Here is a 10,023-nt window from a genome sequence, read left to right on the forward strand (position 1 = left end):
ATATTGGCGCCAATGGATCTCCTTGTCTCAATCCATTTTGTATACTGAATGATGGTGATAGTTGATTACCAAACCGCACTTGGGCCGTAGACTGAGAGTAGCAAGCAGCAATTAAGCGGATGTATTTTGATGGGATGCCAAGTTCCTCTAACGTTTCCCATAACGTGGCGCGGTCAATGCTGTCATAAGCTTGTCGAAAATCGATGAAGATGAGGTGTAGATCCTTATTGAATTCGTAGAATTTTTCTATCAACTGCCTCAGAGTAAATATGTGATCAATTGTCGATCGTCCAGCAACGAACCCACATTGATAGGTCCCTACAATTCCTTCAGCCAGTGGTTTCATGCGGTTTAGTAGCAGTGTTGTAAAAACTTTGTAGCCAATTTCAAGTAACGAAATCCCTCGGTAGTTGGATACATGAGTAGCATCTCCCTTCTTGAATATGGGACATATGATTGCTCCCTTCCATTCCTCAGGAATAACTTCTGCTTCCCAGATGGTAGAAATTAATCGTTTCAAAGCACCCACCAGTGTTTCCCCTCCCAAGCGAAGCATCTCAGCTGTGATACCACTACCTCCTGGAGCCTTGTTGTTCTTGAGTGCTTTTAGGGCAACACTGATTTCTTCCTCAGATGGTTCAGGGACTTCAACTCTGTCAAAGCGGGCATCCGTCTGTGTTGTCCCTACTGGTGGGTTGTCGGGATTCAATAGGTTTTCAAAATGTTTTTTAAATAGGGTTGCTTGCTCTTCTGGCGGTACAACTTCACCCGTCTCATTCGTTAGGACCAATGTACGTTGTCTGTATGCGCCTCTGGCGAATCTTGAGGCCTGGAAAAACGAGCGTGACGACTTTGCTTCTTCGACTGCAATCAACAGACTTTTGTGGTGGTCCCGTTTCTTCTTTCTCATGAGTTGGTCCGTGTTACGCCTCGCTTCGTAGTAAGCTACCCTTGCTTCTTCCGAGAGTTGCTGTAGCCATTTTATCCTCTTCGCTGATCTAATCTCAACAGATTCTCGACATTGTTCATCGAACCAAGGTTTACTTCTTCGTTTTGCATCGCAAACTAGTTCTTCATTTGCACTTTCTAACACTGCATTCCTCAGCAGCATCCATGCGTTCTCCACACTGGTAGGGTTCTCTGTTATTGTGAGATGTTCTGCAATTTTTCTTGATAGCGCTGTCTCACTTCTACATCTTTCAACTTATTCTTGTCGAAGCGGACCATCATTTCAGAATTTCTTCTCCACATGGTTGAAAGTTTCAGACGTAGTTTGACTACCACTAAGAAATGGTCTGAATTCATATCTGCCCCGCGAAAGGATCTTACATGCTCGACACTACAATGATGTCTTCGGTCAACAAGAACGTGATCGATCTGGTTCATCGTACTTCCATCTGGGGATATCCAGGTTACTTTATGCACTGCTTTGCGGGGGAAGTATGTGCTTCTAACGATCATTCTCCTTGTATCGGCAAGGTTAATTAATTTGATACCATTCTCGTTGCTTGTTTCATGGATACTATCAGGCCCTATCGTTGGACGATACTGCACTTCTCTTCCCACTTGGGCATTGAAGTCTCCCATTATCAACTGAATTGAGTGTCTTGGGAGTTTGTCTACTACATTCTCTAGTTCTAGATAGAAGTTATTCTTTGTTTCTTCATCGGCATCCTCTGATGGGGCATGACAGTTGACTAGGCAGATCTTATATGGTTTAGCGTGTAAAATCATCCAACAGATTCGGTCGTTTACAGGAGACCATTTGTTGACAGCCGATATCATTTTATTGTGTACAGCAAAACCGACTCCAGAAGTCCAGGCTGGGCTTAGCTCATTGCTGTTAAAGAGCGTGTGAGTATCTCCAATCTTCATAACACCCTGAGGAAGTCTTGTTTCTTGAATTGCTGCCACTATGCATTGATATTTACTCAGTTCTCCTCCAAGTTGTTTCATTCCCCCCGTCATGATTGACCTTACATTCCATGTTCCAATTCTAAATCCAGAAAATCCATTTACGTATCCAGTTTCGTCACCATTTTGATCCGTCCAGTTTTTCCTTTTGTCTTTTTCTTTAACCAGAATCTTTTTTTTTTTTACAGAGGATGGGGGGTTGGCCCATCCTCTAACCCTCCTCCTTTCTCATCCGGGCTTGGGAGAGTGGAAGAGCATGAAATCGAAGAATGGCTAGAGAAAGGAGGAAGGCGTCGTTATAGCCTACCCCAGTATTTTTCAATCTGTACATTGAGCTAGTAGTATATGAAAAAAAATTGGAAAGGGATTTTAAGTTCAGAGAGAAAAAATAAGAACGTTGAAATTGAAACTCTAATTCTTTCAGAGAGGGCAGAGGATTTGAAAGTGTAATTGAACGGAATGTGTAGCGTCTTGAAAAGAGATAAAAGAAGAAACATAAAAAAGTAAAACAAGGATAATGGAATTTCATTGAATCAAATAAGGTGATGCAAAAGGAATGAGTTAAGAAAATGAGACGCTAAAGGTAGTAGGTGAGTTTGGTTGTTTGGGCAGCGAACTAACAGACTATGGGCGAAGGAAAGGAGAAATAAAATGCAGACTGGCAGTAGAAAGATAGAAATTTGTGGAAAAAGAGGAATTTATTAACATCTAATATAAATATAAGTGTTAGGAGGTCTTTTGTATAGGTATTTGTCCGGTGTAGCCTTGCACGGAATTTAAACTTGGACGATAAGCGGTTCAGACAGTGAGAGAACATAAGAATGCTGAAGAGTTGGTGGGTAGATCGAGTTAGTAATGAGGAGATACTAAATCTAACTCAGGACAAACGAAATTCATGGTACAGTCTGAATAAAAGAAGAAATCGATTTACGTTTGTAGGCTTCCACAGCCACTGCATTTTTGTATAACGTAATTTAGGGTATTGGGCCTTGTCTCTATAATTACTGAAACATCTAAACGACGTTTCGACTGACTTGCTGCGCCCCTTTAAGGGGTGGTTCACTCGAGGAGGAATGTAGCAAGTCGGTCGAAACGTCGGCAATTTAGCTGGTTTAGTAGTTACGATGGCGCGGCCCAATACCCAAAATTATTGATTGGGCATGTCAAGAAATAGTCATTTTCGTAATGGAGTGGGGGGGGGGGGAGTTAAAAATGGTAAGGGAGTCCTACACATGAGTACAGTAAGCAGGTTCATATGGATGTAGATTGCAGTAGCTACGCCTTGTTTTCGCATAGGTCTTTCGGTACTCTGTCAATTTCTTCAAACATCCACCTATCTCACGCTCATCTGCTTCCTCTATCCTTTCTATAATATTAAGTTCGTTTCCCCTATGCAGCCCTTTTAAGTATTCCCCCTGCCCTTCATATTCCATTTTTGTGCTAAAAACTAGCTTTCCATCAACTACAGATTCTAATACAGCTGCTCCTTTTATCTCCAAATGCTTTTCTTAAATTTTTCTTTAACTTGCATCTACCTTTCCCGTAACCACACATGCTTCTAGAGTTTCACATTTCTCCTCTACCGATTCCGGCTTTGCTAGTCTATACTCTCTGTTAATCTCAATTTTAGAAGTCTGCACTCCATTTTGCCACCTTCATATGTTGCATTTTTGTATTTTCTCCTTTCTTCAGTCCATTTTTACTTGTTTTATCCAACGATTTCTAAGAAGCCTAGTCTTTTCGCCTGTTGTACCTACTGTTACTTTCATTATTTCATCCCTCAAAGCTACCTCTATGTCTTCTGTTGGTTGGTTTTGGGGAAAGAGACCAAACAGCGAGGTCATCGGTCTCATCGGATTAGGGAAGGACAGGGAAGGAAGTCGGCCGTGCCCTTTCAGAGGAACCATCCCGGCATTTGCCTGGAGCGATTTAGGGAAATCACGGAAAACCTAAATCAGGATGGCCGGACGCGGGATTGAACCGTCGTCCTCCCGAATGCGAGTCCAGTGTGCTAACCACCGCGCCACCTCGCCCGGTATATGTCTTCTGTCGTGCCCTCTTTCCATGCTGCAGATCATTTCCTAATTATCCACTTGATTCATCAACTACTGATTATATCACTTAACCAGGTCCAAGGACTTTAGTTTCCTACCTTCCGTTTACTTGTGGTCTGTATCTTCTTTGCCGGCCGAGGTGGCCGTGTGGTTAAAGGCGCTGCAGTCTGGAACCGCAAGACCGCTACGGTCGCAGGTTCGAATCCTGCCTCGGGCATGGATGTTTGTGATGTCCTTAGGTTAGTCAGGTTTAACTAGTTCTAAGTTCTAGGGGACTAATGACCTCAGCAGTCGAGTCCCATAGTGCTCAGAGCCATTTGAACCATATATCTTCTGTACGTACGAAAAAATATATAATTTCATTATTCGTTTAAAAAGAAAATCCCACTTCCGTGTTGTAATATTATTATAAAATTTACCAGACGCGTTTCCACTTACACGTGCCAGGTATCTTCAGCCAGTTTGAGTTATGTCTTGTCTACCTTTCTGTGTTGTCTGATCGTGACAGGAGAAAATACGCAGTTACAATTCAGTGAAGACAGTTTGACGTATGTTCACGTCGAAATTACCATTTGTTTCTTCTTATCCTTAGTTTCTCACGTACTAGGAGGTGTAAAAGGAAAAAATAGTTTTGGCGCAAATAAGTCGAATTTTCGTAATTGAAGAGCAAGTACTTCTTTCAAATTGTGATAATACAGATATCGAGAGGGGGGGGGGGGGGGGGGGATGGATGCAAAGTATAACTAAGATCCACTGAAAATACCTTTCATATAAAAGGTAAAACACGTCTGAGACATTACGTTCCATCATTCCAGCATGAAAAAGGTGTTTTATATAGATTATATGGAGGAGTAGTCGTTCCAACTAACTGGTGAACAAATTTTAAGTGTCTGCAAGTGCCGTACATGCCCTAAGACATTCCATAGTCCCCAGTATGTTAACAACGTCCTAAAATCCGTTTTCACTTTGAAACATGGATGCCACGTTATGTATAACACATCGCTGAAATGTTTGCCTAACGATTTTGACTTCGGTTTCTAAAGTTTTCAGTTGTTTAAAGATTTAGTGGGGCTGCCTCACTATTGGTCGATTGCAGTGAAATTCAAATAAACTCTCTGATCCTAATCATCTTATGACGTCAGGTAATTTGAACCACTTGTCATCGTGCGCAGGAGCTTATATTAACGAGGTGCTAAATGTAAACAAACATAATGAATTAATCAAAGCAGAGTCTGAAACTGTGAGCGGCACCAGTAGGATACGGAAATGTCGGAAGTCAGTGTGCGAGTTGCAGTCGTCCACTCTGCTTGGATAGCTCTGTCAATAAGAGCGTCACCCACGAAACGCATGGTCCGGGTTTCGAGTTCGGGTCCGGCACACAGTTTGAAACTGCCAGGAGGATTTAAAGCATCGCATACTCCGTTGAAGAGTAAAAGATTAGTTCTATCTACCCAAAGTTGCTCCATCCATGCAGGACTTAATAGTTAATGAACAGTTACGTCTCACAGCCATTGCCAGTACACTAAAGAGTGGCTGTTGCCGTGTAGTTAACCAATCCTCCATTCTCAGGCGCGTACACACTAGGCCAGCGGAGGCCAACGAACCGCAAAGACTGGATTCTGCCGAAAGTTGGTCGCCAATGAATTGGCGTTAGGCTCCTCATCCACGCCAAACGAAGAGCTTAGGGCCAAAGGATTCGCCCATGTGGAATCGCAATTGGCTCTGCTAACTTGGCGATGTTGCTCCCGTTTGCTTATTCTTATAAAGTAATGTCTTAGTTAAATTTCACCGGCAGGTTTTAGCTGTTGTCGTATGCGCAGCATTTACTTCACTGTAAGACGCTGATCATCAGAAAAACAAGAAAAAGAAGGAACGGCGCTGGTGGACAAACTCTGTTTCAAAAAGGAGGGAACACTGTGCTGGTACAAACTTAATGTCTCACCTTAAAGCTGCTCTGGTACATGGGCTATTTCATTATTTTCCCCCTAATGGAAACTGCAGATTTATAATTCTTACTGAATTGTGTATGCCCTAAAATTTCCAAAGGTAACTCCTCTTTTAGGAGAGTTGTACCTGCCGCAGAAAGTCAATTGTCACCCCCGGTTTTGGTTGTTTATCTTTGTTATTCACAACGAGAAGCCGTCAGTACAAAAATGGTTCAAATGGCTCTGAGCACTATGGGACTCAACTGCTGAGGTCATTAGTCCCCTAGAACTTAGAACTAGTTAAACCTAACTAACCTAAGGACATCACAAACATCCATGCCCGAGGCAGGATTCGAACCTGCGACCGTAGCGGTCTTGCGGTTCCAGACTGCAGCGCCTTTAACCGCACGGCCACTTCGGCCGGCGCCGTCAGTACAGATACCTACTTCTTTTTCATGTCGTGCATACCACTTTCTAATAGCTGATTCATTTCTCTCGGAGCATCCAGTCTCTTCAGTTTGTTGTTATGATCTCAGTTCGTAGGGGCACACAAACATTTCCGTTCACGATAAAACTATTAGCTTTAATGTTCTCTCCACATTCGACTCTGCACTCCAGTATTTTTAAACACAATAAATACACACCCATAGCGAGAGCAGGCACTGCTTGCATGGGAAACGTTGAATACTGAAACTACGTTTTTCAGGACAGCCACAAGTCGCACACAGTACGTTTTATTGACTCGATTCGCCCTTTAACAGCCAACTAGTGTAGTTTAAACCGCAAATTCCAGAGTTTCTGATGATGCTCTTGTTACAGAGCACAACCAGTGGATAAAACGTATTACGTGGCTGTCCTGAGAAACCTACACACCCGTTGTAGAAACAACAAATCCCTACTGAACCTGTGGTACCCTGCACACTCGTCTCTTATATGGTGTCTAGGGAGGCTTTTTTCTCGGACAGCTAGACAACATACAAGAAAATCATATTAATGGCGTTTATTACAGTGAATGAAATGATAACTCTTAACTTGCGTATGTGCAAGGTGGTGTCGCAAGCAATTGGCGACAAGCAAATAATCAGTGTCCTACGAAATTGCCATGCAAGTAATTAATATGGACCACAAGTCACAGCTCTTCTAGTGCGCCTCTTATACTGCGGCCGGGGCTACTTAATTTTTTTTTTTTTTTAATGACATGTTGTGTCCAAAGAGTGATCGCCTTTGGCGGTTTTTTCTTCTGGAGTGGCAAGGTGTGAGAAATGGGTTCACTTTAATGTGTATTCGCTTGCAAGGGGTTTGGCCTCCTTGTGGGTCCTTGAGTCCTTTGAGGGTTGAGGGTGTTGGTTAGGTAGTCGTACGAGTGATGGACAGTAACTATACCGAATATATTCTCGAGTCAGAAACATACAAATTTACAGTAGCCATACACATCAAATATATATATATATATATATATATATATATATATATATATACAATTTGTATTTATATTACATGTGGCCAGTACTTTGCAACCTCTAAGGCGCTTGGAGTGGCTTGCAGGAGATCAATCTTCGTGTAGGATGTAGGGCACAAAAGGCACTGGAGCATGTGGTTTGTGGTTTGTTCTTGTCCACAATCACAGGACGTATCTTCTGTTATGAAGCCCCATCTCTTCAGGTTGTCTCTGGATCGTCCAACTCCTGATCGTAATCTGTTTGAAGATTTCCACACCAGCCAGCTCTCGTTGTGTCGAGGTGGTAGTTCTTCAGCTTCTGGCGTCTGCAGGTGAGGCGTCGACTTCTTCCATAACTCCAGCCTTGCCTTCTCTGGTGAAATGGTGAGCTTCTCGGATGTTGTCAGAAAGCTCTTTCGCGATCTCAGCCGTTGCTGTGGTGGATTATGTCCGTGCACAGGATGGGCACTGTCCTGTTCCACTTTCAGTCTCTCCTTGTTGGCAGCCCATGTTCTACGTACCCACGGTGGCGCTATTCCAGCCAGGCATTAGAGCCTATCAGTTGGGGTAGGTCTTAAGCAACCTGTGATCAACCTGCAGGTTTCGTTGAGAGCAATGTCTACTTGTCTGGCATGAGATGACCTGTACCAGACTGGGGAAGCATATTCAGCAGAGGAAAAGCACAGTGCCATTGCAGAACAGCGAATAGTTTGTGGATGTGATCCCCACTGTGTCCCCGCTAGTTTGCGAATTAGGTTGTTTCGAGCGAAGATTTTCCTTTTGGTGTTCTTGCAGAGTCTTCTGAATGTCAGAGTTCTATCGAGAGTGACTCTCGAGTATTTAGGTGCGTGAAGATGCTGGAGTTGGATGCATGACCATGTAATATGTAGCTCACGATTAGCTTCCCTGTTCCTTAAATGAAAAGCACACACTTGTGTCTTCGAAGGGTTTGGTCTGAGTTGGTTCCGATTGTAGTAGCTTGACAGTGTTCTAAGTGATGTTGTCAGGTTTCTTTCCACTCTTTCAAAGCATGAGCTCTGCGTAGCTAGGGCTAGGTCATCTGCATGTAATAATCTCCTTGTGGAAATAAACAATTTTTTTCAGCCTTCAGTTGCAAGGTAATTTTTACTCGTTTACCTAGGTTTAGATTCCAGTAATGGAATCTTCTTCAGAACCTATAAATTAAACCACATACGGACATATATTACTCACTGAAATGCATCATCAGTCTAATGATTGAATAATAAAGAAATCGTGATACTTACAAAAAATTAAATTATTTTGAGAGCCAAACACTGGCCATGTCACAGATTAAAAATTAAAACAATAAAGACGCATAATCATAAGATTATGTCTGTCAAGATTAAAACCATTAAGACGAACGTAGACGGAGCTACGCCGGCCAGAAATAAGGACCACATGTGAGGGGCGCGGAAACTAGGCGTCGCGAGCAGTTTCGCGGCGAGGCTCGGCCGCGGCCAAGCGCATGCGCGAGCGCAAGCGCACGCGCAGGCGCGAGAGACAAATTGTCTCAAAATTATTTACAGCACATATACATATAAACAAAATGTGACTGAAAGCCGTCCTACAAATGGACAAACCTATCTATTGGTATGGCAACATCAAACAATTTACCTGAGAACAAACTACAAAGCCAAGGTATAATTCTTTTTTTTTTTTACATTTAAATATTATAGTAAGAGGGCGAAGCCCCGCTACAGTAACTAAAAAATTAGTGTCGAAACCATGCGTGCTAACCATAAAAAGTCTTTAACATAAAAACGCCTTAGCAACTATGTGTCATTAACAAGCATACTACGAAATACAGAGACACACATGTACAATCGCGCTATAATAAACGGACAAAGCAGATAGGGAAACAGCATCGGCCATTCGAGGCGGACTGTGGGTCAACTCCACTGCAGTAAAGGTTGAAATCCTTCGAAATAACTTCTATTTTTTAGTTGCAACTGATCATTAAGTAAGTTGTCGCTATCAATAATAAGATGTTTAAAAATTTGAAATTCTTCGAGGATGTCTAGCCTACATCCCTTGGCTTCATTATGCAAAAGCACTGCGTCTTTTAGAGACCAGATGTTCAGCAAATGTAGATCTTCGTGTTCCATCACCGCTTTTTGTCGGCAGATGCTCATTAAACCTAACCGACAGGGCCCTTCCTGTCTGGCCAATGTAATAAGAAGGACATTCAGCACACATGATCTTATACACACCTGACAGCGATGATTTATCATTACCTTTATCCAGAGAATGAACTAAATTCTTTTTGAGGTTGTTGGTGGTAGAGCATGAAACTTTAAACCCCAGGTTTTTTAATAAACGACCTACCTCATAGGATATATGTTACCTATGAAGGGAACTGATATGTATTTCGTTGCCTGGTGTTGATTGTGGGTACCTGAACTGGAAAGGGTGGTAGTCTTCTTTCGTGTTATTTTTTGTTGAACAACTGTCTCACTATACTGGGATTATATCCAGTATTCTGAGCGATCTTTTCGACGACTTTTAATTCGTTCTGTAAGTTGACTGGCGAAAGCGGAATAGAAAGGGCTCGATGGATACTCGAGTGAAAAAAGGCCATTTTATGGGCCTGAGGATGGGTGGAATCAGCTGGGATGATGATGTTGAAATAGGTTGCTTTCCGAAAAATTTTGAAATCTATTTCGTTGCCAAT

This window comes from Schistocerca piceifrons, chromosome 8 (assembly GCF_021461385.2).
Source record: "Schistocerca piceifrons isolate TAMUIC-IGC-003096 chromosome 8, iqSchPice1.1, whole genome shotgun sequence".
In the NCBI taxonomy this organism is placed as follows: Eukaryota; Metazoa; Arthropoda; class Insecta; order Orthoptera; family Acrididae; genus Schistocerca; species Schistocerca piceifrons.